The 21,021-nt window shown below is 44.8% G+C and overlaps 1 pseudogene; it reads right to left on the bottom strand.

Moving 5' to 3' along the window:
- LOC135546456 (serine/threonine-protein kinase BRSK2-like) overlaps window positions 1–21,021 on the bottom strand; it is a 184,207-nt pseudogene that overhangs the window by 54,317 nt on the left and 108,869 nt on the right.

The following is a 21,021-nucleotide window of genomic DNA, read 5'->3' as shown; positions in this document are numbered from 1 at the left end:
CGAATGGAGTGTAGGCTATTTGGTGAATGGAGTGTAGGCTATTTGGTGAATGGAGTGTAGGCCTCCTATTTGGCGAATGGAGTGTAGGCTATTTGGTGAATGGAGTGTAGGCTATTTGGTGAATGGAGTGTAGGCTATTTGGTGAATGGAGTGTAGGCTATTTGGTGAATGGGAGTGAATAGGCTATTTGGTGAATGGAGTGTAAGCTATTTGGCGAATGGAGTGGAGGCTATTTGGTGAATGGAGTGTAGGCTATTTGGTGAATGGAGTGTAGGCTATTTGGTGAATGGAGTGTAGGCTATTTGGTGAATGGAGTGTAGGCTATTTGGTGAATGGAGTGTAGGCTATTTGGTGAATGGAGTGTAGGCTATTAGGTGAATGGAGTGTAGGCTATTTGGCGAATGGAGTGTAGGCTATTTGGCGAATGGAGTGTAGGCCTTTTGGCGAATGGAGTGTAGGCTACCTGGCGAATGGAGTGTAGGCCTTTTGGCGAATGGAGTGGAGGCTACTTGGTGAATGGAGTGGAGGCTACTTGGTGAATGGAGTGTAGGCTATTTGGCGAATGGAGTGTAGGCTACTTGGCGAATGGAGTGTAGGCCTTTTGGCGAATGGAGTGTAGGCTACTTGGCGAATGGAGTGTAGGCCTTTTGGCGAATGGAGTGAAGGCTATTTGGTGAATGGAGTGTAGGCTATTTGGTGAATGGAGTGTAGGCTATTTGGCGAATGGAGTGGAGGCTATTTGGTGAATGGAGTGTAGGCTATTTGGCGAATGGAGTGTAGGCTATTTGGCGAATGGAGTGGAGGCTATTTGGTGAATGGAGTGTAGGCTATTTGGCGAATGGAGTGTAGGCTATTTGGCGAATGGAGTGTAGGCCTTTTGGCGAATGGAGTGTAGGCTATTTGGTGAATGGAGTGTAGGCTATTTGGTGAATGGAGTGTAGGCTATTTGGTGACAGGAGTGTAGGCTATTTGGTGAATGGAGTGTAGGCTACTTGGTGAATGGAGTGGAGGCTACTTGGTGAATGGAGTGTAGGCTATTTGGTGAATGGAGTGGAGGCTACTTGGTGAATGGAGTGTAGGCTACTTGGTGAATGGAGTGGAGGCTACTTGGTGAATGGAGTGTAGGCTACTTGGTGAATGGAGTTGAGGCTACTTCGTGAATGGAGTGTAGGCTATTTGGTGAATGGAGTGTAGGCTATTTGGTGAATGGAGTGTAGGCTATTTGGTGAATGGAGTGTAGGCTATTTGGTGAATGGAGTGTAGGCTATTTGGTGAATGGAGTGTAGGCTATTTGGTGAATGGAGTGTAGGCTATTTGGCGAATGGAGTGTAGGCTATTTGGCGAATGGAGTGTAGGCTACTTGGCGAATGGAGTGTAGGCCTTTTGGCGAATGGAGTGTAGGCTATTTGGTGAATGGAGTGTAGGCTATTTGGTGAATGGAGTGTAGGCTATTTGGCGAATGGAGTGGAGGCTATTTGGTGAATGGAGTGTAGGCTACTTGGTGAATGGAGTGTAAGCTATTTGGCGAATGGAGTGTAGGCCTTTTGGTGAATGGAGTGTAGGCTATTTGGTGAATGGAGTGTAGGCTATTTGGTGAATGGAGTGTAGGCTATTGGGTGAATGGAGTGTAGGCTATTTGGTGAATGGAGTGTAGGCTATTTGGTGAATGGAGTGTAGGCTACTTGGTGAATGGAGTGTAGGCTACTTGGCGAATGGAGTGTAGGCTATTTGGTCAATGGAGTGTGGAGGCTACTTGGTGAATGTGTAGGCTACTTGGTGAATGGGTGGAGGCTACTTGGTGAATGGAGTTGAGGCTACTTCGTGAATGGAGTTGAGGCTACTTCGTGAATGGAGTGGAGGCTACTTGGTGAATGGAGTGTAGGCTACTTGGTGAATGGAGTGTAGGCTACTTGGTGAATGGAGTGTAGGCTACTCGGTGAATGGAGTGGAGGCTACTTGGCGAATGGAGTGTAGGCTACTTGGCGAATGGAGTGTAGGCTACTTGGCGAATGGAGTGTAGGCTACTTGGTGAATGGAGTGGAGGCTACTTGGTGAATGGAGTGTAGGCTATTTGGTGAATGGAGTGGAGGCTACTTGGTGAATGGAGTGTAGGCTACTTGGTGAATGGAGTGGAGGCTACTTGGTGAATGGAGTGTAGGCTACTTGGTCAATGGAGTTGAGGCTACTTCGTGAATGGAGTGTAGGCTATTTGGTGAATGGAGTGTAGGCTATTTGGTGAATGGAGTGTAGGCTATTTGGTGAATGGAGTGTAGGCTATTTGGTGAATGGAGTGTAGGCTATTTGGTGAATGGAGTGTAGGCTATTTGGTGAATGGAGTGTAGGCTATTTGGCGAATGGAGTGTAGGCCTTTTGGCGAATGGAGTGTAGGCTACTTGGCGAATGGAGTGTAGGCTATTTGGTGAATGGAGTGTAGGCTATTTGGTGAATGGAGTGTAGGCTATTTGGTGAATGGAGTGTAGGCTATTTGGCGAATGGAGTGGAGGCTATTTGGTGAATGGAGTGTAGGCTATTTGGCGAATGGAGTGTAGGCTATTTGGCGAATGGAGTGTAGGCCTTTTGGCGAATGGAGTGTAGGCTATTTGGTGAATGGAGTGTAGGCTATTTGGTGAATGGAGTGTAGGCTATTGGGTGAATGGAGTGTAGGCTATTTGGTGAATGGAGTGTAGGCTATTTGGTGAATGGAGTGTAGGCTACTTGGTGAATGGAGTGTAGGCTACTTGGCGAATGGAGTGTAGGCTATTTGGTCAATGGAGTGGAGGCTACTTGGTCAATGGAGTGGAGGCTACTTGGTGAATGGAGTGTAGGCTACTTGGTGAATGGAGTGGAGGCTACTTGGTGAATGGAGTTGAGGCTACTTCGTGAATGGAGTGGAGGCTACTTGGTGAATGGAGTGGAGGCTACTTGGTGAATGGAGTGTAGGCTACTTGGTGAATGGAGTGTAGGCTACTTGGTGAATGGAGTGGAGGCTACTTGGTGAATGGAGTGTAGGCTACTTGGTGAATGGAGTGGAGGCTACTTGGTGAATGGAGTGGAGGCTACTTGGTGAATGGAGTGGAGGCTACTTGGTGAATGGAGTGGAGGCTACTTGGTGAATGGAGTGGAGGCTACTTGGTGAATGGAGTGGAGGCTACTTGGTGAATGGAGTGTAGGCTATTTGGCGAATGGAGTGGAGGCTATTTGGTGAATGGAGTGTAGGCTATTTGGCGAATGGAGTGTAGGCTATTTGGCGAATGGAGTGTAGGCCTTTTGGCGAATGGAGTGTAGGCTATTTGGTGAATGGAGTGTAGGCTATTTGGTGAATGGAGTGTAGGCTATTTGGTGAATGGAGTGTAGGCTATTTGGTGAATGGAGTGTAGGCTATTTGGTGAATGGAGTGTAGGCTATTTGGTGAATGGAGTGTAGGCTATTTGGTGAATGGAGTGTAGGCTCTTTGGTGAATGGAGTGTAGGCTACTTGGTGAATGGAGTGTAGGCTACTTGGTTAATGGATTGTAGGCTACTTGGTGAATGGAGTTTAGGCTACTTCGTGAATGGAGTGGAGGCTACTTGGTGAATGGAGTGTAGGCTATTTGGCGAATGGAGTGTAGGCCTTTTGGCGAATGGAGTGTAGGCTACTTGGCGAATGGAGTGTAGGCCTTTTGGCGAATGGAGTGTAGGCTATTTGGTGAATGGAGTGTTGGCTATTTGGTGAATGGAGTGTAGGCTATTTGGCGAATGGAGTGGAGGCTATTTGGTGAATGGAGTGTAGGCTATTTGGCGAATGGAGTGTAGGCTATTTGGCGAATGGAGTGTAGGCCTTTTGGCGAATGGAGTGTAGGCTATTTGGTGAATGGAGTGTAGGCTATTTGGTGAATGGAGTGTAGGCTATTTGGTGAATGGAGTGTAGGCTATTTGGTGAATGGAGTGTAGGCTATTTGGTGAATGGAGTGTAGGCTATTTGGTGAATGGAGTGTAGGCTATTTGGTGAATGGAGTGTAGGCTACTTGGTGAATGGAGTGTAGGCTACTTGGTGAATGGAGTGTAGGCTACTTGGTTAATGGATTGTAGGCTACTTGGTGAATGGAGTTTAGGCTACTTCGTGAATGGAGTGGAGGCTACTTGGTGAATGGAGTGTAGGCTACTTGGTGAATGGAGTGTAGGCTACTCGGTGAATGGAGTGGAGGCTACTCGGCGAATGGAGTGTAGGCTACTTGGCGAATGGAGTGTAGGCTACTTGGCGAATGGAGTGTAGGCTACTTGGTGAATGGAGTGGAGGCTATTTGGTGAATGGAGTGGAGGCTACTTGGTGAATGGAGTGGAGTCTACTTGGTGAATGGAGTGGAGGCTACTTGGTGAATGGAGTGTAGGCTATTTGGTGAATGGAGTTGAGGCTACTTCGTGAATGGAGTGGAGGCTACTTGGTGAATGGAGTGTAGGCTACTTGGTGAATGGAGTGGAGGCTACTTGGTGAATGGAGTGGAGGCTACTTGGTGAATGGAGTGTAGGCTACTTGGTGAATGGAGTGGAGGCTACTTGGTGAATGGAGTGGAGTTTACTTGGTGAATGGAGTGGAGGCTACTTGGTGAATGGAGTGGAGGCTACTTGGTGAATGGAGTGGAGGCTACTTGGTGAATGGAGTGGAGGCTACTTGGTGAATGGAGTGTAGGCTACTTGGTGCTCATACAGTTCAGTTAGGCACTAGAGCTTAGGCTTACGCACTAATGCCAGATCGCCTAAAATATTGAAAGAAAAACCTAATTGAAGCCTATAGATATGAATTGCACAATAATTACACATTTAAGGTATTATTGTCTCTTTATTCAACCCACCACCCACCCGCCCTTCATTCACACAATATTTAATGACTCGAAAACCGCCTGCCCTTTGCATATACTGTAACCGAAGTGACTGTGGGTTATGGGTCAACCCGCGCACACACACACACACACACACAAACACACACACACACACACACACACGCACAGTTGACTCACCCGCAGCTGGTCTCCAACAGACTATCCCCGACCTGCAGAGACGCCATGCCAAAGTCTGCTATCCTGATGTTGTTCTTCTCATCTAACAACAGGTTCTCTGGCTTCAGATCTCTGTGACTGTGGAGAGGAGGAGGGAAAGAGAGAGAAAAACATAATTTACCCAAGTAGCATGCAGAGGTGATAACAAGAAAACCTGACAATCCTACATGACTGGAATTATGCATTTCCCAGGAATGTTGTCCAGGAAATGTCCCGAAAAATTTCCTTTGATCAGAGACTAATGTTTTCCACTTTCCAAGAGCCCAGTGTCGGGGGCAGGCCTCTCTCATGTCGTCTCTCTCTCTCTCTCTGATAGGGTCAGTGTTCCTCTCACAGATAAAAGGGAAATGGCAGACCAGACACGATCTCAGAAAGCAGGACTGAGCTTCTACTTCTGTTTGCTCTTTAGGGCCTAGGCAGGCATACTTTCAAAGCACTTTGAGACGACGGCTGATGTAAAAACTTCTTATCAGTACATTTGATTTATTGACTGATCGATTGATTGATGATTCACCATATGGAGTGACTGTGGCAGAAGTCCAGAGCTGAGATGATCTGCCTGAAGAACTTCCTGGCTTCCTTGGGTGTTAACCGTCCCTTCTTGACCAGGTAGTCAAACAGCTCTCCCCCTGACACGTGCTCTAGCACCAGATACCTGTGGAGGGAGGGAACCACACACGTCAGATACACACACAGTCTAGAGCTGTATATATCATATTATATACATGATATCATATCTCGATAGCTATGTGCGCCTGGTTCGGTATTATAGAGCTAGTCTACAAGATCCAGGACTGCTTGTAGTGAGAGGCCAGGACCAGCTCTCCTCAAGCTGACCACACATTTACATGACATTGACATTTTTGGTCATTTAATGAGGCACCCAATGCTTAATTAATGTTGATCCAGAAACCACTGCTTTTAGTGCACCCTCACGTGTTAACGTGTAATGCAAACATTTGGAGTAATGGTCTTCTATCCATAGAAGTTCCTCGACTCTATAGTTGTTCCTACAGCAGTTGCTACTGTGAGAGTACAGGTGGTAATTCTTGTGATATTATCTGCGGTAGCTACTGTGCTGTATGTGCGAGAAAGCACTGAAAGCACACTGCGGTATCCCTACTGTAGCAGGGATACCCCATATTCCCACAACCCCCCCTCCCTCCCTCCCTCCCTCCCACCCACACCACTTCCTGATTTATTAGCAGATTAAGGGATCTGCTCAAGCGTTCACCTGTCAACACTAGTTCAATTAGGAATACATTCACACATGAATTGGGAGTGGGAGAATGTATCCGAGGCAAGCACTTTGCGTCCTTGTCGGCGATTCGTCTGTGTCATCGGAATATTAGGAAAACAAATTCCCACACCGGTTGTCGTTGGCGCATTTAACAATTATTGAATAGTGCATTAAGCAGAGCCATTGGAGCAGGGACACAGGAGAGATTAATACATGAGATAACATATGGATCTACATTAAACCTACAGGCTTTCCGAATAGGCAGGTTAAACTGAGTGAGAACCATATGAAACATAACATGCCCGTGTGATAATGCCCCCTGGAAAATACGTTTCTCAAGTGATTTTCAACTTGCCTCGCTTGTATGCTAGCATGTTGCTACACACGGGTGCTTCTCCAAACATGCAGTGGAACGGTGTAAGGGAGGCACATTTGTTACAGCGTTTCAGTGAACCAACTCGTTTTGGAAAGGACACTCACAAATATTTCTTGTTTTCGTAGACGTCGTGCAACTTTAAAACGTGAGGGTGCTCTATGAGCTTCAGAATGGCTATCTCTCGCTCCACCTGCGGAAACAGAAAAAAAAGAGGGAGACAAAGAGGGGAAATTAAGAATATTAGTGTGTGAGTCAAAGTACTTATGGAAGACTTTAATCCCCCCCCCCCCCCAAAATGCATATCTCCTAGATGGAGCTGTGTATGTACTGTGAGTACTGACCATCCATGAGGTCTAACATAGAGCCCTCATTGGTGCCCACTCAAAAAAAAAACGGTTTAGGTGCTCGGGCCTAAATAATGAAGAGAAGAATGTGCAGACACAAAGAGAAAACACAGAGGAACGGAAAGGGGGAGTGCATAGGAGAAAACATACAGAACGGAACAGTGAGAAGCGGTGGGAATAAGAGACGGACTGGCAGTGCCAGAGGCCATGTCTAGCCTGGCAGCTTGGGTCCATGCCAGGGCCTACGGGAACAGCGACATGCCTACCACTTGTTAAGGTCCTGCTCCTGCCACAGCGCAACCACACACCAGCTGATTTAACTCATTAATCACACACTGATATCACTCTATCGAAATACACCAAGACACAGCAGGTAGGGGGACATTTCAACTACTGTTTTTTACACTCTGGAATGTGGATGTGTGTGTGTACGCGCATGCGTGTGTGTGTCCCTAAACCATAACGGCACAGCGTATAGAACCTCAGCACCTGATAATGTGGTAACATTTTCCAATGGACCTTGGGCTAAACGTGAGGTAGGTTTATTGATGTGTTACAAAGGCACAGTACATATGTTCCTTGCATAGAACTATTGGGTTCTATTGGCCACACACCATATGACTCACAAATGCCATGTTGCGTGCACAGCTACTACATACATTTGTGTCATGTTCTTTCACAAACAGTACACCTACAGTTGAAGTCGGAAATTTACATACACTTAGGTTGGAGTCATTAAAACTCGTTTTTCAACCACTCCACAAATTTCTTGTTAACAAACTATAGTTTTGGCAAGTCAGTTAGGACATCTACTTTGTGCATGACACAAGTCATTTTTCCAACAATTGTTTACAGACAGATTATTTCACTTATAATTCACTGTATCAACATTCCAGTGGGTCAGAAGTTTACATACACTAAGTTGACCGTGCCATTAAACAGCTTGGAAAATTCCAGAAAATGATGTCATGGCTTTAGAAGCTTCTGATAGGCTAATTGACATCATTTGAGTCAATTGGAGGTGTACCCGTGGATGTATTTCAAGGCCAACATTCAAAACTCAGTGCCTCTTTGCTTGACATCATGGGAAAATCAAAGGAAACCAGCCAAGACCTCAGAAAACAAATTGTAGACCTCCAAAAGTCTAGTTCATCGTTGGGAGCAATTACCAAATGCCTGAAGGTACCACGTTCATCTGTACAAACAATAGTACGCAAGTATAAACACCATGGGACCACGCAGCCATCATACCGCTCAGGAAGGAGATGCGTTCTGTCTCCTAATGATGAACGTACTTTGGTGCGAAAAGTGCATATCAATCCAAGAACAACAGCAAAGGCCCTTGTGAAGATGCTGGAGGAAACAGGCACAAAGTCTCTATATCCACAGTAAAACGAGTCCTATATCGACATAACCTGAAAGGCCGCTCAGCAAGGAAGAAACCACTTCTCCAAAACTGCCATAAAAACGCCAGACTACGGTTTGCAACTGCACATGGGGACAAAGATTGTACTTTTTGGAGAAATGTCCTCTGGTCTGATGAAAGAAAAATAGAACTGTTTGGCCATAATGACCATCGTTATGTTTGGAGGAAAAAGGGGGAGGCTTGCAAGCCGAAGAACACCATCCCATCCGTGAAGCACGGGGGTGCCAGCATCATGTTGTGGGGGTGCTTTGCTGCAGGAGGGACTGGTGCACTTCACAAAATATATGGCATTATGAGGAAGGCAAATTATGTGGATATATTGAAGCAAAATCTCAAGACATCAGTCAGGTAGGTAAAGCTTGGTCGCAAATGGGTCTTCCAAATGGACAATGACCCCAAGCATACTTACAAAGTTGTGGAAAATAGCTTAGGGGGCAACAAAGTCAAGGTGTTGGAGTGGCCATCACAAAGCCCTGACCTCAATTCCATAGACAATTTGTGGGCAGAACTGAAAAAGCCTGTGCGAGTAAGGAGGCCTACAAACCTGACTCAGTTACACCAGCTCTGTCAGGAGGAATGGGCCAAAATGCACCCAACTTATTGTGGGAAGCTTGTGGAAGGCTACCCGAAAAGTTTGACCCAAGTAAAACCATTTAAAGGCAAAGCTACCAAATACTAATTGAGTGTATGTAAACTTCTGACCCACTGGGAATGTGATGAAAGAAATAAAAGCTGAAATAAATAATTCTCTCTACTATTATTCTGACATTCCACATTTCTAAAATAAAGTGGTGATCCTAACTGTCCTAAGACAGGGAATTTATGCCTAGGTTTAAATGTCAGGAATTGTGACATTCGTGACCATAATAAAAAAATTTAATTGCATTTTTGTAGCCTCCTTACATCCAGACAAAACAGCTAGTTAGACCATACTGACATCATCATGAATGTCATGTGGCACCCTTCATTTTGTGTGATACTGTCAAACTCAATAAAGCTTCATGATTCATGACAACTGTTATACTTCCTGCTTTGGGACATCACATTACAGGGGCAATGGCAGCTAAATGGGGAGTACACTTTATGCTTATAAGCATAGATCAACATTTGCTAACCATTAAATTAGGTAAACAGTACATGAGTTATATGAATATGTTAATATACTGCAGTAGCTTTAGTATGACCAAATCGACCTACAAGATGCCTAGTGCAAACCTCAGGAGGATATACACAGACACACACACACACACACACCACCACCCCCTACCAAGAACACCTCCAGTCCAGAGTGCTGAGTTGAGTTGGATTTACAGAATGCTAGCAGTATAAATGCCAGCTCTAGTGAAAACATGAGGGATGAAGCTGTGCAGCAGGCAACTGTTTCTCTCAATAAGTCTCACTCTAATTGCTTCAATAAAGGGCCTGGCTTGTTAGCCAAAGACTCAGGTACCATAAACCATAACTACAGAAAAGAAACACAATGTATTCAGAATTCCCTACACAGGTCAGCATTTACAGTACATTAGAGACTGCCTCTACATCTAGCGAATATTAAGCTGGGTTTGCCAAATAACTGGCATTTCATATTCATATTGCATCTCCGTTCCCTCTTCAAATGTCAATAAAGAACACATGGAGTCATCAGTTTTGAATTGAATAAGCGTTATTCATCAGTAACCAGTGGAGTGGTATCAGTGGGAATATCTGCTCCAGCTGATCAAACTATTCCTGTGTTAATACTCTACTGAATGTCCTATTGACTGGGCTTCTCATTGGCTGATATCGTTCCTGCGATATTAGGCTAGGATGTTGGGACACACAAAGGTTTTTTTGATATGTTAGCGTAGCAGAGTTGGTTCAGTGAACTGCACAACCGTGTGATCATTAACCTTGTCTGAGACCTGGAGAATGTATTCTACCTGCCAGAGTTGGGATTTAACTCAATGGGCTAAGAAAGTCTTAATGTATGGCGGCACTGGGTTCAACACCCAGTAGGTCATACTAGCCTAGCATCAGAATGTATGAGAGTTGCTTGAGAGTTTGTGCAACATCTGGATACACAGAGAGGACTAAACATTGCTGGCTATTACACCATGACCCATGACATCTGGACCCAGTGAGCCAATTAGCTAGCGTGGAATCAAGGTGTGCATGCATGATTCTAAAAGTTGGGTTCTATGCAGATTTGGTGGCACACATACACACAGAGTAATACGCAACGTCTTGTAACGGCCCATGGGTGCCAACTGTCTTAGGTCAGCTGTGAGCTGCTGCAAGGTGATGTGTCCCAATAAAGTCCTTAAGTGCTGTTTCTCTTAAGTGCCCAATTGCCCTGAAGTCCTGAAATCCTCATGTGAGTGTGCCATTTTCTTCCCCAAGGTGCATGTTTATCAAATCTTATTGGACACCTACCCATGTTTAGCAGATGTTATTGCGGGTGTAGCGAAATGCTTGTGCTTCTAGTTCCGACACTGTAGCAACATCTAACAAGTAATATCTAACAATTTCACAACAAATACCTAATACACACAAATCTAACTAAAGGGATGTAATTAAGAATATATAAATACGTATATGGACGTGCGCTGCAGGGTGCTCTTGCCTTGATATCTTGCAGTAGGTCTCTCCTGTATTCTGTTTACATACCTACTTTACCCCTCTTACTGCCAGCGAGCCATACCTCTACCCACATACCAACAGAGGGGCACTGACACACCCACAGGGAAAAGGGGGAATGGGTAGAGGGGTGAGAGAAAGACAAGACGAGAGGCGAGGGAAGAGAGGTAGGAACTAGGAAAGTGAGGCACAGGGGACAGAAGCAACCGACAAAATCGTAATTCTATTCCCATCAAAGCCCCAAATCTTCAAAGGTTCTGTCACTGGGATCGGGCCTGGAGCCTTGGAGCAGGGGGAAATAAATAATGAAACCCTTTAATCTTTTTATATATTTATTAACCTTTATTTATACCGGGGAACAGTGGGTTAACTGCCTCGTTCAGGGGACAAACAACAGATTTTTACCTTGTCAGCTCAGGGATTCAATCCGACAACTTTTCAAGTACTGGCTCAACGCTCTAACCACTAGGCTACCTGTCACTCAGTGACTGGCCCCACCAAGCCCTCTGTCATGCCAGCTTCCCCCTTTCTGCCTTCTCTCATAGACAGGGAATGAAGGAAGGAGTGAAGGAGTAAGAGAGAGATTCAGAGAGAGAGAGAGCGATAGATGGAGGGATGGAGAGAGAGGGCGACTGAGCGAGAGTTTCTTGGTTACAGCAACACTCAAAATGAAAAACGTTTCCTTTTCCATTTCCTCCTGTCCCTTTCTCTGTCTGTCTCGCTCTAACTTTTCTCTTATTTCTCTTTCTCTCGTTCACACTCTCTGGCTCCTTCTCTGCAGCGTGCTGTGCTATCGAGGCCTTAACAACAGGGATTCTAATGCTAAGTGCTAGCAACGTTTGTATGTTTACAACTGGGATGCTAAAGTTAGATGCTAGCGACATTTATCCATTTACAACAGCGACGCTAACACTGGGTGCTAGCGAAATTCACGGCAGGGATTTTAATGCTAGGTGCTAGCATCAGTGACAGGGATAGCGTACACCTGAAGCCACATAACCTCACACATTCACACACTCTAATGTCCTGTGGAAATCAATTTAAGAATGCATTTTCAAAACCATGAAGAAGTTCTCAAAAAATTGCAGCCATATATGCATAGAAAATATATTTTAGACACAGATCTATATACAGCTGAAGTCGGAAGTTTACATACACAAGTCATTTTTCTAATTGTAATTGTTTACAGACAGATTATTTCACTTATAATTCACTGTATCACAATTCCAGTGGGTTAGACGTTTACATACACTAAGTTGACTGTGCCTTTAAACAGCTTGGAAAATTCCAGAAAATTACATCATGGCTTTAGAAGCTTCTGATAGGCATAATTTGAGTCAATTGGAGGTGTACCTGTGGATGTATTTCAAGGCCGACCTTCAAACTCAGGTGCCTCTTTGCTTGACATCATGGGAAAATCAAAAGAAATCTGCCAAGACCTCCGAAAAAACTTTGTAGACCTCCACAAGTCTGGTTCATCCTTGGGAGCAATTTCCAAATGACTGAAGGTACCCCGTTCATCTGTACAAACAATAGTACGCAAGTATAAACACCACGGGACCATGCAACCGTCATACCACTCAGGAAGGAGACACGTTCTGTCTCCAAGAGATGACCGTACTTTGGTGCGAAAAGTGCAAATCAATCCCGTATATAAACTTCCGACTTCAACTGTATATGCATGCAGCACCAGTATGCACACAGCACTCACACACGCCCATGCACGCACGCACACACACGCATGCACGCACGTACTCACACACACACACACCACTAATAAAGTGCATATGATCAGTATAATGAGAGGTTATTCTTGGTTAGGGTTGCTAGATTGGATGATTGCATACTAGCCGCTCTCCCAGTAAACAGGACTGATTATTCTATTTCCCCTGAGGGAAACCCAGCCTGCCAAACCCTCCACTTTTCCCACAGACAGACTCAAGGTCAACTGACTTACTACTTACTACCAATGACAAAAACTCATCCAAATTGCAACTGTAATGGGTAGATTAACTTGGCTATCATTAGAGAAGGGTGGTTGCCAGATCCTAAGTGAAAATTCCAAAATCGATTTAAAAGGTTTGTATGGAACTATAGAGGGTTACGATTTGGGGTTACAACATGAGAGAATTATAAATAGAACACATAATTCCAGCACAGTGGATTTGAAAACGCTAATAGACAAACACGGCAATTGTAATTGGGGTGGCAGGTAGCCTAGTGGTTAGGGTGTTGACAAATCATTGAGCTGACAAGTTAAAATCTGTCGTTATGCCCCTGGACAAGGCAGTTTAACAGACTGTTTCTAAGCTGTCATTGTAAATAAGAATCTGTTCTTAACTGACTTGCCTAGTTAAATAAAGGTTACATTTGTTTTGAAATTGTCAAAATGATATGTGGAGTTGGTAAGGTTCTGATCACTCCTGTGAAGTCATTTATGGAAAACAAGGGGAACGTGGATCCGGACATAAGCGTATGGAAGGACGGAATGGAGGTGCATCCCGTTCCTTTGCCGTCATATCTAATAAGCCCCCCCCTCCCCTCTTCTCCCCCCATCATCCACTCTGTCATCTCCTTGGATCAGTGACACACACTTCAGTGCTGGTAATTAAACCCATGTACAAGGTAAACACCCCCCCCACCCTATCATTGAGATGGAGAAATACAACGCAATGTATTATGCTCAATTATTCCACATATGGTGTGTTAATGTGTAGTAATAAAGTGTTGAGGAGTGGGGTGATGGGGGAGAGGCGGTCACACATCAGACCTTAGAGAAATTAGGTGAGACAACGTGTCAGGTCTACAGCTGCTCCTGTAGGCTGCTGAGAGAGGGGGTGTGTGTGTGTGTGTGTGTGTGTGTGTGCGTGTGTGTGTGTGTGTGTGTGTGTGTGTGTGTGTGTGTGTGTGTGTGTGTGCGCGCGCGTCATACATAATGGTCTCTTTGAACTAAACCAGCCGTAGCATATTTCATACACCATGGTGCTTGTATAGTGCAACATCTGATGAAAATGATCGTGTATTTTCACTGTTCTGTACCAAGACTAACTCCCTCAAGAAGATGTATTGTGTTGTAAGAAGCTTCTACCATTCAAATCAAATCACATTTTATTGGTCACATACACATATTTAGCAGATGTTATTGTGGGTGTAGTGAAACGCTTGTGTTCCTAGCTCCAACAGTGCAGTAGTATCTAACAATTCATAACAATACACACTAAAATAATAGAATGGAATTAAAAATATATATAAATATTTTATGACGAGCTTCACCAGGGTCTGTTTTTCCTGTCAATTGTGTGTGTGTGTGTGTGTGTGTGTGTGTGTGGGGGGGGGGGGGGTTAGAGGAGCCCCTCGTGTTGGGCTGAGTGCTCCAGCTCGAAATGGACAACAGCCATCAAGCTATTTTGGAACTCCAAAATACCCTTACACTTTGTTTTCCTGGAGCTAGGGCATTGGATTTATTAGAAATCATGCCCACCATCAAGAAACAGATTCCTACTCTGAAAACAGTTGTGTTGCATATTGAGTCTAATGAAATCTGTTTCTAATTTCTGAGAATGCTCAGAAATTAGCAGCATATATAATTGTATAACAATTCCATCTCCTCGCCATTTTAGCCGTCTTTGGTCTCTTCACCAGTGGACTTGGGCATGTCCTTCGTCAACAATTTTGACTCCTGGAATAGGCCAGGCTGCTTTGTGGAAGACGGAATTCACCTGGGTGAAAATGGCTCCCGGCTGTTGTCATTAAACATTGGAAAGGTTCTTGGTCAACTAAATTGATGTGAGGACAATATTAGCATTACATGTAAGTCAATTCTTACCATCTCCTCTTTGGTCACTGTGAAAGTTTCACATGATGTATCTGAAAGTGGTGACATGCCTAATGGTGGTAACAGGAGAAATGTAATTGCTATTCCTACTTTCTTTTCTTTTCCTAATAGGTATAATCCAATCATTGAGTCTTCTGTTGTTCTGAAATCTCAAAGTAATCTAACTTGTGTTGAAACTCTGTGTGATTTTAAATACGCAAAAGGTTTGACATTTTTACATCTTAACATTCGTAGTTTATTACCTAAAATTGATCATGTCAAGATCTGGTTCTCTCAGGTAGACCCTGATATTTTTATTTGATCTGACACCTGGTTAACTGATAAAACCTTGGACTCTGAGGTTGCTATGGATGGTTACAATGTGTTTAGGGCTGATATGAAAGGCAAAGGTGGTGGTGTTGCTTTTTATACAAATAATCGTATTTCTGTCTCTCTGTTAAAGTCTACCTCCAGTCCTTGAATTGTTGGCTTTAAGTCTTCAGATGGGTTCAAATTCAGAAATAACAGTTATAGGAATCTATCGTCCACCCTCCACCAAGAAGTGTGTACTAAACAAACTCCATGATTTAATTGCCATTTTTACTACCCCAGAGGTGTGTTTTGCAAGAGGTGTGTTTTCTGTGGTTCGTTGCAGAAGCTTGAATTGTTTACCATGTGCGTTATCAAGACCTAGTGTTTGTTGTTTTTTCAAGTATACTGTGATCCTGCGGCTACCATTTCTCAGGAGAGTATTATGTTTATCCTGAACACTGATTCCTCGTCTGGTCTCTCCTCTGCAGCTGGATCCAACCTTACCATGTCACAGCAAACTTCTGCCACAACATGGACACAGCAGAGATCACCCAGATCCGGAATATGGTAGCCTACCAAGGAGAACTGTTAGGACGGCAGCAAGAACAGCTCTCCCAAATCTCCGGGACCCTTCGGGCAATTGCAGAGTCCCTACAACCAGGGCACACCCCCAACCAAGGAGGAACCAATACCCAGGTCTCAACGCCCAGTGCTACAGACATCATTGTGATTCCTCCAGGGAACCTGCGCCCAACCCAAGATCCCATCCCCCGAATGGTATGATGGCAACCCGGGAGGCTCCAAGGGGTTCCTCACCCAGTGTTCTCTGGTGATCGAGCTACAGTCCTCCTCGTTCCACACTGACCAGGCCATGATCGACTACATCATCTCTCTACTCTTGGGAAAGGCCATGGCATGGGAAGAGCAGCCACCATCTTGCAGATCCATAGTAGCATTCACTGCCGAGCTGCAAGGAGTGTTTGACCAACCACTCAACGGACGAGAAGCGGCCAGCCGACTGTTCAACCAAGGGGTCAGACCAGTTGCTGACTTCGCCATTGGGGGGTCGCACTCGTCGCACATGTCTGAGCCCAGAGGAGCATGGCTGCTGTCTCTACAGCGGAGGTTTCAGTCATGTCCGTGCTACCTGACCAGAGCTGACGGGAAACTCCAGGGCTCGCCAGGACAGGGGGAGACCCTGACGAGCTGAGCAGTTACCTTCCAGCTACCCATTCACCATCTGTTACTACCCGCAACCCTCCACTGGGACAACCGTCAGCACCATATTCAAGCCTTTGTGGACTGCAGGGCCGCGGATAATTTCATTGACCAATACTGCAGATTCATGCCCTCGATGGATGCCCCATTGGCTCCGGTCAGGTGGGATATCAGACCAAGCCCATTCTACTGCAGGTTGGGGTGAACCACTCTGAGACTCTTAGTTTTCTGTTGATAACTGCTCCCGAGAACCCCCTTATCCTAGGGTAACCCAGGCTAGCGCTATATAACCCACTAGTTTCCTGGTCCACGGAACACCTACTAGACTGGGGTAAGGACTGCCAGACTAAAAATCTAAGACCCCCACCAAGAGCCTCACTGTGTCCTCCTGCATCCCTTGAAGACCAAGACTTTTCCACTCTCCCTCCTGAATACTTTGACCTCCGGGAGGCCTTTAGTAAGAGGCAGGTCGCCACCCTTCCCCCTCATTGTCCTTACAACTGTGCCATAGAACTCCTACCCGGCACCACACCTCCCCGGGGTCGTCTGTACTCCCTCTCGACCCCTGAAGAAGCAGTCATGGACAACTACATCCGGGAGTCGCTGGAGGGAGATTTCATTCGCCCCTCTACATCCCCTGCTAGTGCAGGCTTCTTCTTCTTGGGTAGAAAGTATTGGGGCCTGTGTTCCTGCATACAATCTTGTGAGAAACAGGGAGGGAGATGAATGGAAGACTGCCTTTAACACCCCTAGTGGTCACTATGAGTATTTGGTCATGCCCTTCGGATTATCGAACTCACTGGCAGTCTTTCAAGCATTGGTAAATGTCATTCTGAGGAATATGTTGAATCAGTTAGTCTTTGTTTACCTCAACGACATCTTGATCTTCTCCAAGAATCTTCCGGGAACACCTACTGCAGTCCACCAAGTCCTGGGATGCCTCATGCAGAGTCAAATATATGTCAAGATAGAGAAGTGTGAGTTCCACATATCCCAGGTTTCCTTCCTGGGTCATATTATCTCTACAGCAGGCATCCAAATGGACCCCATAAAGATTGAGGCGGCCGTGGACTGGACCTGTCCCACCTCACTCAAGCAGGTCCAGCAGTTCCTCTGGTTTGCCAATTTTTTCAGGCGTTTTATACGCAACTTTGGTGCGGTGGCAGCGCCTCTCACGGTCCTAACCAGCAAGACCCAGACCTGTTTTTACTGGACCCCCGAGGCAGACAGGGCATTCATTGAGCTCAAGGGACGTTTCATCTCTGGACCATCCTTAATTAATCCTGATCTGGAGTAGGGACGGTCCCTTCACAGGGGAACAAGGAGGACAAGAAACTGCACCCATGCTCCTTTCTCTCCAAGCGGTTCTTGCCAACAGAACACAACTATGATGTAGGCAACTGGGAGCACTTGGCAGTTAAGTGTGCTCTTGAGGGGTTGGAGACACTAGTTGGAGGGGGCACCTCATCCTTTCATGATATGGACAAACCATAAGGACTTGGTCTCAAGAAGCCAAGAGGTTGAATGCTCACCAGGCGGGCTCTGTTTTTTAACAGGTTCGATTTCACACTAGCCTATTGCCCGGGATCCAAGAATCAGAAGGCAGACGCCCTGTCCCGCCAACACAATGTCTCTAGCGAGGAGAGGGACACCGACCCAATCATCTCCAGCTCACACATTGTGGCACCTGTGATATGGAGTATTGAGACCATGGTCTAACAAGTCCAGACCCGAGGACCTGATCCCGGTGGGGGACCCACTAACAGACTTTACGTTCCGTGGTCAGCCCGGTCCCGAGTACTACAATGGGGACAATTCTCTAAATTAACTGAGCATCAAGGACACTGGAGTTCCTGAGGCATCGCTGAGTCTCTCCTCTGAGTTCCACCATCAGTGGAATGGGCAAACTGAGCAGGCCAACCAGGGGCTGGAGAAGTTCCTCCGCTGCTTCGTTTCCACTCAGGCAAGCAACTGGAGCAAGATCCTTGTCTGGGCAGAGTATGCTCATAACACACTGCCAAACTCATCCGCTGAACTGCCTCCGTTTGAGTGTCAGTTTAGGTTTGTCCCCCCCACCCCCGTTTCCTGAACAAGTGGCTGAAGCTGGGGTGCCATCAGCCAAGGCGTTCATTCGATGATGTCAGAGTGCAATCCTTCTTGCTCCGTTCCTCTGGCAAACAGTTGGTTTAAGAATACTTTTCCGACGAAACTCTAACATGTTCTAAAGCGAATACTAGAACAATATTTCTAACATAGAAAGTGAGGAATGGTCAGAGATGGGACGTTTCCCCTCTGGACCCATCAGTTCCCAATTCTCATTAACACCCACCAGTTCCCTGCTAATGTCATATTGTGTGTTATTTTGTGATATCATTAGAAATGTTGTACAGGAATAAGAGTAACTTGAAAAGTATACACACTACATGTACAATGTTTCCATCCAAAAATTATGAAAGTGTTTTTGTTGAGAGAGGGGTGTGATGTTAGAAACTATAAGAGGAAAATTGTTTCTATAAGTAGCAGTCACCACCCCCTTGAGTGAGATCAGAGAGCGTGTCAGCCTGACGGAACCGCCCCTTTTGAACTAACTGTATAAAATGATGGGTTAAGAATTAACATATTAGACCAGAGAGACGTAGAGCTGCAGCTCACTTTTAAAGTGATTCGATATATAACAGTCATCAGATTAATGAAAGTAAGTTCCTTTAGATTCTAGACCTACTAATGACAAAATTGATATCATTAATGCATTTAATCACCATTTTATCTCTGCAGGCTATATATTTTAATGTATTTCAACGCCAGCGCTTGAAAAGCGTAGTTTGGATGTCGATGGTGAAAATCTAGTGAATGGTACTGAAAATGCTGGTCAGGAGTTTTCTTTTTGGAAATTCACTGACAAAGACGTCCTGGATGCTTTGCTAACATTAGACAAGACAAATCCACAGGGGCTGATCATTTGGAGTGTGGTTTGCAACTCCCTTTACTGCTGGCTCAATTTTTTATTTAACATTGTTATCAGGAAGTATTCAAAAAGCATGGAAATCTGCATATGTGCTGCCACTCCATAAGAGTGGAGATACAAATGATCTCGATAACTATCGGCCCATTTCAAGACTACGTTGTTTAGCTAAGATTCTTGAATCGTTTGTTAATGTACAACTTTGTTCCTTTTTATCTGATAATTTAATTGTTCATATAAACCAATTAGGGTTTAGGCCTGGGCATAGTACTACAACAGCAACCACTCTAGTTGTTAATTATTTTGTCAATGCCTTGGATGCTAAAAAGAGCTGTGCTGCCTTGATTAGTGACCTCTCAAAGGTGTTCAACATTGTTGATCATTCTGTTGTGCTGAAAAAGTTATCAAGAATAGACCTGGGATACACAGCCTGTTTATGTTTTCAGAATTATCTAAGTGACAGAACTCAGGCCATCTTGACAGATGTGGTCAAATCTGAGGTTCTTGAGATTAAAGAAAGTGTTCCTCGGGGTTCGATTTTGGGTCCATTATTGTTAATATTGAACATTAATGACACACTGTTAAAACTTGTAACATTCATCTCTATGCAGCAAATGACACAGTTTTGTATTCCTGCTTCACCTCAGTCTAGCAGGCCATTCGCGAACTTCAGCATGACTTTGATTCAATTCAGAAATCACTTAAAGATCTTAAATTAGTGTTAAATACAAGTAAAACCAAGCTCATGTTGTTCTCTAGGTTACAAAATGTTGACCCTGAGGATCTGCATATTTGCACCACAAATACACATATGAGATGAGTAAAGCAGTATGTAAACATTATTCAAGTTACTAGCATTCCATTATTAAAGTGGCCAGTGATTCCATGTCTATGTATATAGGGCAGCAGCCTCTAAAGTGCAGGATTGGGTAACCGGGTGGTAGCCGGCTAGTGATGGCTATTTAACAGTCTAATGTCCGTGAGATACAGTGGCTTGCGAAAGTGTTCACCCCCTTGGCATTTCTATTTTGTTGCCTTACAACCCCCCCAAACTCCTTCAGGCTTATCTTTGGTCTCTTTGTTGCCTCTCTAATTAATGCCCTCCTTGCCTTGTCTGTGAGTTTTGGTGAGTGGCCCTCTCTTGGCAGGCTTGTTGTGGTGCCATATTATTTAAAAAAATTTAATAATGGATTTAATGTTGCTCCATGGGATGTTCAAAGTTTCAAATATTTTTTTTATAACTCAACCCTGATCTGTACTTCTCCACAACTTTGTCCCTGGGCTGTTTGGAGAGCTCCTTGGTTTTCAAGGTGCCGCTTGCTTGGTGGTGCCCCTTGCTTATTGGTGTTGCAGACTCTGTGGTCTTTCAGAACAGGTGTATATATAGTGAGATCATGTGACACTTAAATAAAGTCCACCTGTGTGGAATCTAACTAATTGTGTGAATTCTGAAGGTAATTGGCTGCACCAGATCTTATTTAGGGGCTTCATAGCAAAGGGGGTGAATACATATGTACACACCCCTTTTCATTTATTTTTCATTTCACTTCACCAATATGGACTATTTTGTGAAAAACCATTACATGAAATCCAAATAAAAATCCTTTAAATGACAGGTTGTAATACAACAAAATAGGAAAAACACCAAGAGGGATGAATACTTTTGCAAGAAACTGTAGAA

This window comes from Oncorhynchus masou, chromosome 1 (genome assembly GCF_036934945.1).
Source record: "Oncorhynchus masou masou isolate Uvic2021 chromosome 1, UVic_Omas_1.1, whole genome shotgun sequence".
Classification (NCBI taxonomy): domain Eukaryota; kingdom Metazoa; phylum Chordata; class Actinopteri; order Salmoniformes; family Salmonidae; genus Oncorhynchus; species Oncorhynchus masou.
This window is presented reverse-complemented; position numbering and strand designations above follow the sequence as displayed.